The 17,221-nt window shown below is 40.9% G+C and overlaps 1 long non-coding RNA gene across 6 annotated transcripts in view; it reads left to right on the top strand.

The window, feature by feature from the left end:
• Positions 1-16,934, top strand: part of LOC108712303 — a 69,427-nt gene extending 52,493 nt beyond the window's left edge. For all 6 annotated transcript variants that reach the window (XR_005966602.1, XR_005966601.1, XR_005966604.1 and 3 more), the window contains 2 exons: positions 16,328-16,402; positions 16,745-16,934. This is a non-coding gene — a long non-coding RNA (uncharacterized LOC108712303). The remainder of the gene's footprint in view (positions 1-16,327; positions 16,403-16,744) is intronic.
• Positions 16,935-17,221: the final 287 nt, after the last annotated feature.

Genomic DNA, 17,221 nt, shown 5'->3' with positions numbered 1-17,221 from the left:
AACCAGTCAGATATTTAACTCTTCACCACTTACACTAGAGTCTTGCATTATGTGGGCTTACAACACAGTCCAGTGGGATGTTGAATAATAACAGATTACACATATTTTATAAGGAATCTGTCTCAGTTAATAAAAATTGATTCTTTCTATGAAAAAGATCACAAGGTGATACAATTGGCTTTTCCTGTCAGGAGAAACAAGGGACAGTGTTTGTTCTACTAGAAAACCAGAGGAGCCACCGTCTGGGGATGTTGTGAGTAACAAGGACACTCTGTTGACTTCTGTCAAAAGCCAACGCTAAGGGCTAGTCCACACGGGGAGATAGCGACACGTTTGCGGTCGCGGCGACAAAGCGCCGCGCCAGTCGCCGCGACCGGCGCAGGCGACAGTTTTGTATGGGCGCCTATGTAAAAACGCCTGTGCTAACCACACGAGGCGATGCGCTTTTCAACAGTCGCCTGAAAATGCCTGGCATCGCCTTTGTCGCCGCGACCGCAAACGCGTCGCTATCTCCCCGTGTGGACTAGCCCTAAGTCAGTAAGTCTGATATGAGATCTACTATAAGTGCATTTGAAGTGGCTTTATATCAACCTGGAGGAGTTTAAGTGGGTGGTAATATAAAGTTACACAATTACCTGACAGGTCAGGGACACCTCTAATGCATATTGCAGGGCTGCATTTATTGTATTTAAATTGCATTTCAGTCAATTAAGCTCTTCTAGCTAGATTTTCTAGACTTGCCTGAATATTCAAACAATCTGCTAACCTTATGGTAATAGTCTACATGGGGATCTTGTAGAGATGAAGGCAGTACCACTGCACAGCAATTTTTGCAGACACCAATCTAGTGCAGTTAGCAATGTGCCTGCATGATACAAAGAAATTCATTGCTGATAAAACTAATGTCATTGGCCCCAGGGCTGGAACTAGGGGTTGGCAGAAGAATCACCTCGGGTACAATAGTGGGGATGCCCTGTGTTGATTTGTGATGCTGACCAATCATGAATCTGGGGGGTGCACATCTTAACTATTATTCTAAGTTTTAGTTTTAGAATCTTGTCTGTCCTCTGTTTTTCCCTTGCACTTGCTGTGAACTGTAGTCTCTCCCTTTCTGTCCCAATCAGAACCCCTGTTTCTCCAGAACATCTCAGAGACTGCCAGATCATTCTTTTATCTGTGTCCCTAAGTCACCTTTTAGTATTAGTTAAAGGCTCCTTCCTTTTGTACCATCTGCAGTAAGGTGACCGGAATTTCAGAGCGAAATCCAGGGACAGGCGCACTCAGTGAGCCACGGCAAATTTTGTAGACCACACCCACTGTGCAAGACACCCCCTCCACTAACCACTCCCCATTTTACAAATACACCCTCTGTGAATATATAAATGAACGCAGTGGCAATTCTGTGTATAATAACCCTAGAACTCATAGTAGGTTGGCACAGAGATTATTTCATATATAAATACCACCAGAATTCATAGCAAGATGGCAAAGAGGAAATTCCATGTATAAATACCCGAGAACTCATAGTAGGCTGACAGTAATGACTAAGTAAATTATTTTGAGTGTTAGACACTTAATTATGATAGACAATTTTGAGTGAAAGACACCCCAAGCACCTCAAGGCATAAGTGACACCTCACAATGGCATTCCATGTATAAATACCCCAAAACTCATAGCAGGATCATAGCAGGCAATTCCATGTATAATACACCCAGAACCCATAACAGGGAGAAACTGAGGCTAAAGAGCCAAATTGCAACAAGATAATAGTGATAAGGGAGGTGAAATGCAGACGAAGTAAATAGTAAACACCACTGAGTAGCAAGAAGTAGTTGTTCTTACCTGTCCTCTCTTTCTGTAAAGGGGACGAAGGGGGAATTGCAGAGCAGCAGCAGAAAAATTCTCGCCCTCCCCTTCACCAGTAGGAACCAATAGGGCGGGAAATTCAAAGCACTGTAAGCTTCGACTGCTATGCCCTTGCTCCCCCTACTGGTAGAAAAGCTTTATTATGGGCCCTGCTTTACGAAACTTCTCCATGCTCTGCACCGGGACCCAACTCCTGAAACAGGGTGACTCCCTGTGGAATGGGGGTGAATGGTCATCTTAACCTGCAGGGGTTGAGGTTAACCAGTACTCAATGTCTGTCTGCTTGCAGATTTCGGTTGCCATTCTTGCATTCCATCGCTCCCTCTTGCAAGGTTGGTAATGCTCTTCCGCAAGGATTCACTGCTCTGTAAAGGTTGCCAGAGAAGTGACAAATGCCCTTGTGTGGCTAGGGAGTTCCAGAAAAGTTCAGTTTAAGGGGTGAAAGGCTATGGCACTGGCCTAACCATACGCTAGCAATTGATCCAAATGTAGAAAAAATGCCAATACCTTCGTATGCTGCAACAGGAGTGATCCCAATGTATTCCATAGTGCTGCCAGACACTGCAGTTACAATCAAACGTTTGTAACTGCAATGTCTGGCAGCACTTTGGAATAAATTGGGATCCCCCCTGTTGCAGCATACCAAGGTATTGGGTTTTTTTCTACACTTGTGTGGCTAGGTACACAAGAAACTGAATTTCTTTCGCACACCACTTACTTGAATCACCAGGGTGCATTCACTTAATTGGCTGCTCCCAACCGGGTACCTTTGGCAATTGCTATATAGCACATCCAACCAAGGGCACCTCAATCCAAATTAAAGAACACTTTACTTTACTTACAGTAGAACACCCATTTTACATCCCCTGATTTGAAGTTTCCCCTCATTTTACATTGTTGTTTTGTTGTCCCGCCTATATAATATGCATAATGCATTTCCCTGATTTTACATTTTCCAGGATTTTACACCATTTTTTTCTGGTCCCCTGAAAAACGTAAAATGGGGGTTCTACTGTATTTAATAAAATGCCCAAGCAAATTTGTATATGTGGGACAAACTTCTAGAGCGATACGTGTCTGATTAAATGAACATAAAAGACACACCTGAACTGTGAACTGAACTTTGTTTCACACTTCTGTACTTTACACACCTGGACTACCTTAGAGACACTCTGATCTTACTTTTACTTAAATCTTTCTTCTGCTGACAAAGCAATGTTAACACTTTTGCACACATTACATCTACATTTGCATTGTTGCTACTTTTTTCACAAACCCTGTAGATTATATGTCCAGACTCCTTTAATACTTCATCTACTGTTAATTTGTTTGCACAATTCTAGAAGTTTACACATGTATAGATTCAATTTCTGCCAATATATTGCACATTTCAAATGTTTACTTATTTATTTATTGTGTATTCTATGTGCCTTTTTGTGATCTGTACTAGCTGGAGTCATGAGATGACAATAAAGTTTACTTTGACTTTGACTTGACTTGAATATATGGAATTATACACCAGCAGGGAGTAAGATTTGAACAAATGTCAGAATTATCAGCTGCAAAGCATTTTTATTATAATAAACATACAGTAGCCCAAATAAGAGGGATGGTACTACAACAGCTAATTTTACCTAAAGTAGGTAATATACTGTACAAAAACAACAATTGAGGAGGGAAGTGGAATAGATAAAGAAAATAGATTCACTTTCCCCAATTGGATTAAATGAAATTTTTACCTTACAATGTTTTTTTATAATGCATTTATACATTTTTGTGATGGACTGGATATCGAATTTAAGTTAATATTGTTGTATTTTTCTAGGTAATGGACAATAATATTTATCAGCAAGATTACTTATGACATTTTGATGTTGGACTGAGGGTTGGACTAGAAGCTAAAATAATGAAGGGTTAAGATGGTTGTGTCACATGTTAAGAAGGGTATTTAAAGATTTGCATTCACTAAATGTGTACTGCACCTGAGGAAGGGGGCACTCCCCGAAAGCTTGTGCTGTTTCTTGCTGCAATAAATGGATTGAAAAGGCAATTGCCGGTGTACAGGTGTGCTTCTTCCATACAAAGTCGATAGGTACAAAAAACAGTTTTAGTTGAGGCACCCACTTATGGCTATAGCTGCATTTAATGCCCTGTGTCAACTCAGAGGATATCCATGCACTTTGCGGTCCTAAATAGTGATGGGCGAATTTCTCCTGTTTTGCTTTGCCGAAAAATCCACAAATTTCCAGCGAAATTCGCGAAACGCCAAAAAAATCTCAAAATGCAAATTGACACTGGCGTCAAAATATTTTTGATGCCAGCGACAATTCTGACGCTGGTGACAATTCCGACGCTGGCGACAATTCTGACGCCTATTAAAGTCAATGGGCGCTTCGACTGTCGCCGGTTTCGGACTTGTCGCCGGCGTCAGAATTTTTGCCGGAGAATTTTCTTGGCAATTTCGGGAATTTATTCGTTGGCGGTGAAACTTGGAAATTCGCATTGAATTTGCTCCTGGCAAGTCTCCTATCACTAGTCCTAAAGCGGATTGCCACAGATTTGCCCTTGATCTAAGAGCCACGTTCTAGTGCTTAGAAATAGGCTGGTGTGTTTTTGACTTAAAGTTGTTCCCAAGAATTTTCACGTTGATGTGTGTCCAATATGGTGATTTTCATTCATTTCTGGCAGTAGTGACAGGAGCAATTTGACAAAAAACCCAATGTGCCATAGCCTTAAGTGCCAGTAGTAATGCCATTATTAAAGGGGTTGTTCACCTTCTTTAAGTATGATGTAGAGAGTGATATTCAGAGACAATTTGCAATTTTGTTTTCATTTTTTATTATTTGTGGTTTTTGAGTGATTTATCTTTTTATTCAGCAGCTCTCCAGTTTGAGATTTCACCAGTCTGGTTGCTAGAACTCAAATTGCCCTAGCAACCATGCATATGAATAGGAGAGGCCTGAGCAGAAAGAAGCGTTATAAAAAGTAGCAATGACAATAAATGTGTAGCCTTGCAGAGCATTTGTTTTTAGATGGGGTCAGTGACCCTCATTTGAAAGCTGGAAAGAGTCAGAAGAAGAAGGCGGCAAATAATTAAATAAACTATACAAAATAAATAATGAAGACCAATTGAAAAGTTGCTAAAAACAGACTAAAAGTTAATGTAAAGGCGAACCGCCCCTTTAACTCTTGCAGAAATAAGTCAATTGTTTTTCAAAAGGCAGGCTGCTATGAATCAAAGATTATACAGCCTTCTTGGCTTGAAACTAGCCCAGTTTCCTGATTGCATTTAGGTAATGCCATGGGGCACATTTACTTAGTTCGAGAGAAGGAATAGAATTAAAAAAACTTTGAATTACGAATGATTTTTTTGGCTACTTCGACCATCGAATTGGCTACTTCGACCTTCGACTTCGACTTTGAATCGAATGATTCGAACTAAAAAACGTTCGACTATTCGACCATTCCATAGTCGAAGTAATGTCTCTTTAAAAAAAACTTCTACCCCCTACTTCGCCAAGTAAAACCTACCGAACCTCAATGTTAGCCTATGGGGAAGGTCCCCCATAGGCTTTCTAACAAATTTTTGGTCGAAGGAAAATCGTTCGATCGAATGAATCGCGGTAAATCCTTCGACTTCGATATTCGAAGTTGAAGGATTTAACTTCAACAGTCGAATATCGAGGGTTAATCAACCCTCGATATTCGACCCTAAGTAAATGTGCCCTATGTGTTGCTATGCAGAAAGCACTCTCATATTGTAAAATAGCACGGAGGCTACCATGTGTAACAAAGAGGCATAAAATAAGTACAGACCGGCGCTACACTGATTTGTTTATTAAAAATATATATTTTTATTAAAATAATGCATTTATATTCAAATACATAGATATGCAAGTTGATTTAAGGACATATTTACACACACACATAATGATGAATCCCCTGTAAGTGGAGATGTATTTTGTGTAGATGAATGGAAGGAAAGCTGCATAAGTGATGGAATGGTATGAGGGGTGTCAAGATGCTGGGCACATAGAAGAGAAAGACACTTAACTGGATTTTTTGTGAATCTCATTACCAGGAGCATTGCTGAGGATGTTAAGGGAGCACTTATGACCTTTGCTCGCAATTTGTTCATCATTCATCAGGAAATATCAGCCCCTAATATGCGGGGAGACTCTAATTTCAAGGAGAGCTGTTAATTAAGTAATGATTTCAGCTCCATCTCAACTGTCACAAGCAAATAAAGAAGAGAAAGAAGCTTCACTCTTCATAGACGCATCTCTGGTGTCCATTAATTGCTGTCCTGCATGGGTGTTGCATGCTAACAAGAGCCCTGCAGAGAAAGTCACAAGTAGAAATTCAAGAAAGATTTATAGAGTAAAAGGCATTTTACAGAATATTGGCAGCAGAATGGCAGGCAGTACTGAAACAATATGAAAACCAAGAACAGAAATAGTGATTTTTGAGGGGTTTGACACTACATATTTAGCATGGAAAAATATCAAACCTGAAATTGCTATCTGTGCCAGGGGCACAAATGGCAGCCTGCATTAAAAAAAAAAAAAGTCCAAGTGTATAATAGAGCTTCCTTCGTTAGGGCTGATCCAGCCAAGAGTTTTCCACTCAGCAAGTGGCAAGAGGGGTCATTTACCAAGACTCTGGTTGCAAGTTCTAGGGCATTGTCCTCCAGCCTGCTTATTATGAATACAGGACTGATATTGTGGTGTGCAAGGGCCTATGCCCATGGGTGCTAATGGCGGGCAGGGTGCAATGTGCAAAAAAACATAGTGGCTTGTGTCTGGCTTTGCACTTTGCACCCTACCCACCATTCATAAATGACCCCTGAGTTCTCTACCCGGAGGCATGAGATATTTCCTATGCAAATAAAATGATCAATTTTATTACCAAATAATTTGATCTAGAATGTGTTTGGTCTCTGCATGTTTGGTTAATTGGTTAATGATCGGATAATTATATGAGCACTAGTCTTTAAAACAGGGATCCCCAACCTTTAGAACCCGTGAGCAACATTCAGAAGTAAATGGAGTTGGGGAGCAACACTAGCACGAAAAATGTTCCTGGGGCTGAAATTCTTTTATTATGGGAGTTTTTGTCCTCTGTTTTGTCCAAATTTATGGGTATAAGATGCTCTCTAGCTATTGTTTGCCACAGCTAAAGGTGGCTAGATATATAATTCCTCTTGAGTCACAGTTGATATAGTTGTTAATGGGAAATGTCTCTCCTGTTGTATTACTTTTAAAGGTGCTCTGAACTAATATATGTTTACATACTTTGCACCTATTTTTTCCACATCTGTAAGATCCTTTATTTAGTAACCAATTTGTTCCATCCCTTTTTGTTTGTCTAATTTTAGGTTGATATTGGCTGGGAGATGGTTCTTCCCCTTCTATTTTTTCCAACATTGTGTGATTTTAAGGACATCTATCCTTTTATCAATGATTTTTCTTATCTCTTTACTATATTTTGTAATAAAAACATGTGAGTTTAAACGTTTCTTTATGCCATAGACACTTCTTTAATTTAAGGCAAATCACCTACCTGTACATAGGAGAATATTTTCAAGACCTGATGGTCATTTCAGGCACCAAACTTCTATGGGGGCTGTTAAATAAAAAGTGCACTTCAAACACTTTTTCCAGTTTAGTTGTTTTCAGATTTTTTCTGAGAGTGCATCACTTTCTATCTTCTATTTGTGATTGTGTTTCTAATACTTATAATTGATACAAAAGTTGCTAATATTCCAAAGACACTGCTGATAAATCAACTAATTGCATCAACTAAATGTATCCAATTGTAACAGTTCAGAATGCTCCTGGATAGAGATGTCGCGAACTGTTCGCCGGCGAACTTGTTCGCGCGAACATCGGGTGTTCGCGCTCGCCGGAAGTTCGCGAACGTCGCGCGACGTTCGCCATTTTGGGTTCGCCATTGTTGGCGCTTTTTTTTGCCCTCTCACCCCAGACCAGCAGGTACATGGCAGCCAATCAGGAAGCTCTCCCCTGGACCACTCCCCTTCCCTATAAAAACCGAAGCCCTGCAGCGTTTTTTCACTCTGCCTGTGTGTGCTGAAGAGATAGTGTAGGGAGAGAGCTGCTGCCTGTTAGTGATTTCAGGGACAGTTGAAAGTTTGCTGGCTAGTAATCGTTTTGATACTGCTCTGTTATTGGAGGGACAGAAGTCTGCAGGGGTTTGAGGGACATTTAAGCTTAGGTAGCTTTGCTGGCTAGTAATCTACCTTCTACTGCAGTGCTCTGTATGTAGCTGCAGTGGGCAGCTGTCCTGCTTCTGATCTCATCTGCTGACTGCTGCAATAACAGTAGTCCTTGTAAGGACTGCTTTTATTTATTTTTTTGTTGTTTTACTACTACTACTACTACTACTATAAGAGCCCAGTGCTATTAGTCTAGCAGTGTTGGGGAGTGGGACTGGTGTGCTAATCTGCTGCTCCTAGTAGTTCAGCAGCACCAACTTTAATTTTTTTTTTTAATATTCATTTTTTTTTATTTTACTTTTTTTATTTTACTACCGCTGTAGTAGTGTATAAGTTGACCTTTTAGGCATTATTTGCCCTGTAGGCATTATTTGCACACTGTTTTCTTCAACCCGCCATCTAGCTGTGTGACCTTGTTCACATTCTGTCTAAATATCCATAATATTACCGTCTCCAGAAAAAACACCGGAGTGACTTTTTTCAAGCAGCATTCATATATTTTACGTAATCCGTATCCACCGCTGTAGTAGTGTATACGTTGACCTTGTAGGCATTATTTGCACACTGTTTTCTTCAACCCGCCATCTAGCTGTGTGAGCTTGTTCACATTTTGTCTAAATATTGATAATATTATCGTCTCTAGAAAAACCACTTGAGTTACTTTTTTTCAAGCAGCATTCATATATTTTACGTAATCCGTATCCACCGCTGTAGTAGTGTATACGTTGACCTTGTAGGCATTGTTTGCCCAGTTTTTTTGGCCGCAGCCACTGAAGCACAGAGGCCAGAAAAAATATGCCATATAAATGCTGAAAATAGTCATTTTTTGCCATACGTTGACTCAACGTATATGGCAAAAAATGACTATTTTCAGCATTTATATGGCATATTTTTTCTGGCAACTGTGCTTCAGTGGCTGCGACCAAAAAAACTGGGCAAACAATGCCTACAAGGTCAACGTATGGCAAAAAATGACTATTTTCAGCATTTATATGGCATATTTTTTCTGGCAACTGTGCTTCAGTGGCTGCAACCAAAAAAACTGGGCAAACAATGTCTACAAGGTCAACGTATGGCGAAAAATTACTATTTTCAGCATTTATATGGCATATTTTTTATGGCAACTGTGCTTCAGTGGCTGCGTCCAAAAAAACTGGGCAAACAATGCCTACAAGGTCAACGTATGGCAGTTGTTTAAAGAGAACAGTAGATTACTAGCCAGCAAAGCTACCTAAGCTAAAATGTCCCTCAAATCCCTGCAGACTTCTGTCCCTCCAATACAGAGCAGTATCAAGCAGATTACTAGCCAGCAAACTTACTATCATCTGTCCCTGAAATCACTAACAGCTCTCCCCCTACACTATCTCTTCCAAGCACACACAGGCAGATTTTTCAGATACATTTTTGCCCTTGATCCCCCTCTGGCATGCCACTGTCCAGGTCGTTGCACCCTTTAAACAACTTTAAAATCATTTTTCTGGCCAGAAATGTCTTTTCTAGATGTTAAAGTTCGCCTTCCCATTGAAGTCTATGGGGTTCGCGAACCGTTCGCGAACCGCTCGCGTTTTTGCGCAAGTTCGCGAATATGTTCGCGAACTTTTTTTCCGACGTTCGCTACATCCCTACTCCTGGATCACTGAGCTGCCAGACTGAAACACAGGAGACACTCACCTTACATTTTAGGTTTAAATTGTGGAAACACGATAAAAACGAAAACAGCTAAACTGAAAAAAGTGTTTGGAAGGTGAACAACCCCTTTAAACTAATAATAAGACGTGTTTGAACTGTGAACCTGTAGATCAGTGTTGCCACATGCTTCGTATATACACTGTACTTACACTTCACTTACACTGCACAAAAGCTCATTAGGCTGCTCAGGCTCTTACCTGCCTCTTTATCCCTACATTACACGGCTTGTCGCATATATTAGCAGAAAGCAATATATACACGGTCTGCCATATATTGGAGAGCTTCGTAGTGCCACACTCATATCCAGACCTCACAATATTTGAGACCTATAAAGAGGGACAAAACATCAGGCATGGGTAGTGCGGCAATTTTTTTTAATTTTATGGCAGGTTATAAAAGTTTGAACCCATTTCTAAGAGTTTTAGTGCCATGTTGTATGTGTTATAGCAGTTTTGCTGATGAAGCTGAAATTGCCCTTTAGGCTGTGAGTCACAGTTTATCTTAAATGGTTACAATGGTTTCTTTGCTTATCTTAAATTGTTACAAATGTATCAATATCAGTACAGGAGACATTTCAGTAAGAAACCCGGGACCTTGGGCTGAGCTGTCAAAATCAGGACTGTCCCACAGAAAACGGGACCCTTAGGAGGTGTGCATTTCTGTATCTCACCCGTTATATAACTATGGCATCTCTTAAAGGAGAAGGAAACCCCCAGGGCGCTAAACCCCTCCCCCCCTCCCCTGTGCTGCCCCCCCTCCCTCCTCCCCCCTGGCCTACCTGTCCCCCTGGGCAAATGCCCCTAACTTTTTACTCACCCCTCTGCGCAGGTCCTGTCCACGGAGTACGCAGTCGCCATCTTCTCCCACGCGCGTCTTCTTCCTGCTCTGATCGGCGTTTTCTGGCGCATGCGCAGTAGGAACAGGTACGGTGCGGCTCTACTGCGCATGCGCCGAATGTCACGAAGTGAAATCGGAAAACTTCGTGACATTCGGCGCATGCGCAGTAGAGCCGTACCGGTACCTGTTCCTACTGCGCATGCGCCAGAAAACGCCGATCAGAGCAGGAAGAAGACGCGCGTGGGAGAAGATGGCGACTGCGTACTCCGTGGACAGGACCTGCGCAGAGGGGTGAGTAAAAAGTTAGGGGCATTTGCCCAGGGGGACAGGTAGGCCAGGGGGGAGGAGGGAGGGGGGCAGCACAGGGGAGGGGGGGAGGGGTTTAGCGCCCTGGGGGTTTCCTTCTCCTTTAAAGTAAGGCTGCGGGTACACAGAGCATTGGCTCCACTGCTCTCAGCCTTTGGGAGAAAATAAGCTCTGGCATTTCAAGTACACAGAGGCTCAGACAGCTTCCACCAGCTCACTAAATAGATTGCCAGTCTGGAGCTGAACCTGGTTAATAAATACTCAGGGAAAGCCACAAGAAGGGACATATACATGAGCACAAAAACTGCAGACTCTGCTTGAAGGGGTTAAATCGACAGCTTAAATCTGCCCTTGTGTGCCAAATGTGACTCTCCAGTGGTTTAAAGTTTCTTCTCCTTTAGGGCAGTGGCACACCGAGAGATTAGTCGCCCACAATTTGTTTTTTGCTTTTATAGCGAAGCAAAGATATCATGTGATTTCCGCTCCCAAGTGATTTACTACCCATGATGCCACAAGTTACTTTTCTCCTCCCACAAAATCGATAAATTGATTAGTATCGAAAAAATGCTTCAGAAATGGCATTTTAGTACAAATTTTGTTTTCTCCGGCATGATTTCCTTGGCATGTCTTTATGGTGATGCTGGGACAAAACAATTCAAAACCGCCGTCCCCCCCGGGAATTGATGTATATCGCCAATGCGTGAAATTTACATACAATCGTGGCTACTAATCTTCCAGTGTGTTCTACTTTGGTAGATTTCAATACTTGGTAATGGAATTGCTATTTCAGTGAGTCGCTCAGAAAAGTATCTCTGTGCTTTATGGAATGATGTGATTAAAGGGCAACTAAAGTCTAAAATAGAATAATGTTAGAAATGCTGTATTATGTATACTAAATATAAACATGAACTTACTGCACCAGCAGCCTAATAAGACAAATGATTTATGCTTTCAAAGTTGGCGCAGGGGGCTGTCATCTTGTAACTTTGTTAGACATTTCTGCAATATCAAGACTCGCACATGCTCAGTGTGGTCTGGGCTTCAGTTGGGAGGTTAAACTTAGGGATCGTCATAAATTATCAAAACAGCACAAGTCAAATAATATCTGCCATAGAAGCCAATACAGCAAGACTGATTAATAATCATAATATAGAGACTGCACTGCGTCTCTGGATACAAATCTCTACAGGGAATCCAACAATGCTGCTCGAGTTCTGGGAAGTAAGGTGGGGGGGCTCACCCTGCCATTTGAAAGTATGATCGTTTACCTGCACAGCAGTTGGGGACCATCTGACAATTCCTATCAACAGCAGTAAAAGAACCACAACCATGTGGTAAAAAAGTATAACATTTCATATAAATACATACAAAAACATTTCAGACCCAAGTCCCCATGGAAGATGATTCACAAAGTCCTTTGGAGTGAACTAGTGCAGTGCAAAAAAGGCTGTTTTGGCTGTGAAACACAGTAGCCTAAAAACAAGATAAAAACCACAAAGTGGCAACAATTTCAATAATAATAAAAACAGTATCCACCACTTCAAAGGTAACATCCCTACCAGATAAGGAAAAGAAACATTACCTGTTACTGGGGGGGTAATCAAACAAAGCTTGTTATCTCAAAGGGAGAGGAGTTGAAATTACTTAAAAAGATAAATTGTATCAGGAGAGCTGAAAGCAAGATAAACCTTAAATGCTACAAAGATCTAAATATTTATAAAAAACATGACATATTGAATTCCTCGTTAAGGCCCCTCGGGGACCCGGTTTGCAACTGCCAGATCCAAAAGCATTCTCTCTGTGAGAGAACCCTTTTAAGATCCTGTCCTTGTTTGCCCGGTATTCTCTCTAGGATCTGCCAGCGAAGTTGCGCAACCCTATGATTATGTGTAAAAAAATGTTTCGCTACCAAAGTTTCACGTTTTATTTTCACCAATTCTTTTTCATCTTTTGGAGGGTGTAAGGATGCTGCTGGTGGCTGGTAATTTCTTATTGCAGACTTATGCTCATACAACCTAGTCTTGACAGATCTGGTTGTTTGGCCCACATAGGCCAAACCACACGTGCATTTTAAACAGTAAATGACATTACTAGTATCGCAAGTAAAAAAACCTTTATGGGATATCTGGAGCCCTGTAGTGGGTGTGTAACATAATCTCCAGCGACAATCCCATTACAATGTCCGCAGTTACGGCAAGGAAAGGTACCCTGTGATCTTATAAAAACAGTACACATTTTTTAATTAAAGTATATTGGACATAGGTTTCTTTTTCATTAAAGAAAGTAAAAATGGGATTTTATTTTTTTGCCGTTTCATGCCCTTTAAGGAAGTTTTAAAATGTAATCTGCTGATCTAGCAAATCTTCCAGTGTATGGTGCATCGGCAGATAAGGATGTTATGAGGCAGCTTTTCTGGTCGTTCACGCCAGGCATGATAGGTCAGATAGAGATTGAGGTTGGGCCATATACAATGGCCAAAGGTAGTGATTTAAAGTGAAACTGCCCACACAGTGGCTGATTATTTGTGCATACCAGTTATTTTTTTTATTTTTATTAATAATCCCTATCTGATTTGAGTCAATTGATGACTAATGAGGGAACCATAACTAAATACAGGAACGTTCTGAGATTATTAAGTCACAAGTGCAAATAAGACTGTTCCCTATCAATACGTGCCACCAGCACATGGCTTTTAAATATATGCAGTGCAAAAGCTTAAAATTGCCATTTACGGGAATTACAAAGGAGCTTAATGTATTTTAGCCATTGACGTTTTTACGTTTAAACGGTTACATTTCTAACTAGATCAGAGTCCTGTTACCATTGAGTTAGTTGTCCTTCATTTGGGGCAAAGAGACACTCCTATTATGAACAAGCTCCAGCTACTACAGTATATACTAATTTGCTTCCATAAACAGCTTCCCTGTCAGAGAAACGAGCAGGACATATCGCTTTGCTTTTGTTGTCGGTTGTTGTGATTTCCGGAACTCGCTGAGCTGTGCAGTCAAAGCCTGATAATTAATCAGCTCCCTTCTTATTTACTGCACTAAAATGGCAGATGCTGCTATTTATTAATCATATGCAGATACAAACAAGGCCAACATCGCCCCTGTAATTAATAGAACAGGATCCTTTTCTTTGTGTGTTAATAAATAGGACTGGAGACTGTTAACAAATTTTAACGTTTAGTAGAAGCTTCAGAGACACTTACTGTGCAGTAAATTAGCTCTGCATTCCTTTAATCTCTCTCTAATGATTCCTCCACCACTGTAAGCCCCAACTGGTGGGAAATGCAGTATGGCCTGGGGCAGTGATTACAGTCACAGAGCCATGTCACGTGAATAGTGGAGAAGTCTAATAACATGCCATGATCCTTGATCGGAGATGGCAAACTTAAAGGGATACTGTCATTTTTTTCAAAATGAATCAGTTAATAGTGATGCTCCAGCAGAATTCTGCACTGAAATCCATTTCTCAAAAGAGCAAACAGATTTTTTTATATTCAGTTTTGAAATCTGACATGGGGCTAGACATATTGTCAATTTCCCAGCTGCCCCTGGTCATGTGACTTGTGCTCTGATAAACTTCAATCACTCTTTACTGCTGTACTGCAAGTTGGAGTGATATCACCCCCATTCCTCCCCCCCCCCCCGCAGCCAAACAAAAGAACAATGGGAAGGTAACCAGATAACAGCTCCCTAACACAAGACAACAGCTGCCTGGTAGATCTGAGAACAACACTCAATATTAAAAACAAATGTACTACTGAGACTCCTTCAGTTACATTGAGAATGAAAAACAGCAGCCTGCCAGAAAGCATTTCTCTCCTAAAGTGCAGGCACAAGTCACATGACCAGGGGCAGCTGGGAAATTGACAAAATGTCTAGCCCCATGTCAGATTTCAAAATCGAATAAAAAAAATCTGTTTGCTCTTTTGAGAAATGGATTTCAGTGCAGAATTCTGCTGTAGTAGCACTATTAACTGATGCGTTTTGAAAAAAACATGTTTTCTGATGACAGGATCCCTTTAAAACCTAGCAGCTGAACATTAGATGCCTCTACATTGTCTTTCCAGCAGCTATACGTCCATGTGAGACTCTCATATACAGGCACATTCATCCTTCAGCAGTTGTTGAACAAAAAGTCCAAGAGCCTTTGGCTTTCAATGGAGGCTAAAGGTTGTAGTTCAATAACAGCTGTAGCGGTTATCCACAGCACCACATGCCTGGGGCTAAATTGTAATAAATGATATAATCAATTGAGCCAAAAAAAATAAAACAATTCTAGAGGGCCCCATCTGATCCATTTGCAATGGATAATTTTAGTCAAGGCCGTAGTGGCAGATTAGTCCAAAGTCTTTTTTTTTATTGTTACAAACAATGAAAACTAAGGAATATAAAGGGTGAGGAGATAGTATGTGCCCAACCAAATGACAGTGAGGGTGTAGTTATGTGTATGTCTGTCTATATCAGGTATTTTGTGGATGTAGTTTGTGTGTGTTGATTAGCATTAATCCTGTGCTCTTTCATTTGTTTTCTGTGGACCTTATTCCTTGGCCCCTGTGTGCTGGAACTTTTCTTCTGTCATCTCATGATCTTTAGGATTAGTATCTTCACCCCTTTTCCAGACATGCTTTTAGCTAAAACAGCCCGTGGGGTGTTGCTTTGCCTTCTAGTTTTCCCAGCAGGCTCTGGGGGCCACCCACGCCCTAATGCAGCAGAGGTTTTAACACAGCACCTTCTACAGCAGAATTTGACTTCCTACTGTATTAGGTACAGTTCTTTTTCCAATGACCAGTTTGCTCTGTCCAACTTCAACTGGGAACAGGCTGCTTCCCATTCATTAAATATCACTGGTCCCGAGCTGCCCCCCAGGACCAGAGGGTCCACAACTTTTTTTTTCGCGACACTCAAAGCCATAAATCTAGGTAAGTGATGGAGAGATGCTGTAATTACACCCCACACACTCCATCCTGCCTCCCACCCAAGGCTTATTAAATATTTAGCTTTATAAAGGCCATCAATTGTCTTTTCAAACAGAATATGTGGAGCGTGGCTTCCTGTGGCTGCTTATCCATATGGCTGGGATTAATTACTTTGCTTTATTATCGCAGCTTATTAAAATCTCCCTTGCTGCCGTTGGTTAGAACAGCCCATTATGTTAGCGGGTTATTATGGGTTTCATATTAATCGCATTATTATCTCTCTGGCTGCCTTTCATTAGCAAAGCTGCAGAGATGCTCCAAACATAAATAAATAAAATAAACTTATCCTTTCACTGCCTGCATAGAAGAGGGGAGCCAAAGACAACCGTATCCGAATGCAGAAGAAAGGAAATTTTGATGTTGTAAAATCTTCTGACGCTTACCTGTCCTGTGTGCCCCCTCTCTGCAGGCACCCGACACTGATGTATGGCTTGGGGTCCTGGCTGTTTGCCCGAGTCACTGAGACTGTCCCAAGCAGCTGTGGGTGAGTGACTACAATATCTACTTTCTCATCAAGGAGGACGAAGGAGCCTTGTTCTGAGATAGACTGCAATGTGGTTCTCCAACCTTCTGTTCAAGCTGTCCCTTGGTGCCTTCGTTTTCATTTCACTCACCTTCAGTCCAACTCACCACCTCACATTTGTGTAGTGCTTACTTTCACTCTCCCCTTTAATTTCCCTTCATTTTCCATATTTCCACTATAACTAATGAGAATCAAGTTGGATTCTGCACATTTGTTAGAACTATATTTATTTTAGTAATATGTATGACAAATATAAATGAAGGTTTTTCTTATTGTTTTAACAAGTGTTTTTTTTGTATCCAGGGGGCCTCCAATTGGTGGTCTTCCAGACATCACTAAACTACAGTTCTCAGCAGCAGGGTTTAGATGGAGGGGTGAACACAGACATTCCTGCTCTCACTTATCCAAGGATAGAAGACCATATAACCCCTTAAAGTGGACCTGTCACCCAGGCATAAAAGCTGTATAATAAAAGACCTTTTCAAATTAAACATAAAACCCAAATTCTTTTTTTTATTAAAGTGTTCATAGCTGTTGTAAGTTCATTTAAAAATCTGAGCTGTCAATCAAATATTGTCTGCACCTCCTCTATGCCTTAGGCATTACTTTCACTTTCTATTCAGCACTTCCTAGATGTCACTGCCCTCCACACATTCCCCCAGTTCTCTTTAAGGGTCTTTAAAATAAGTAAATATAAAACTGATTAGGGGGCTGTTCTAAGCATTTTTGCAATATACATTCATTATTTATTTTGTTTTTATTCCAAGATATTAAGGGATA

The sequence above is a fragment of the Xenopus laevis genome, chromosome 3S (assembly GCF_017654675.1).
Source record: "Xenopus laevis strain J_2021 chromosome 3S, Xenopus_laevis_v10.1, whole genome shotgun sequence".
NCBI classification, from domain to species: domain Eukaryota; kingdom Metazoa; phylum Chordata; class Amphibia; order Anura; family Pipidae; genus Xenopus; species Xenopus laevis.
Note: the sequence above shows the minus strand (reverse complement) of the source record. Positions and strands in the feature narration are given on the sequence as shown.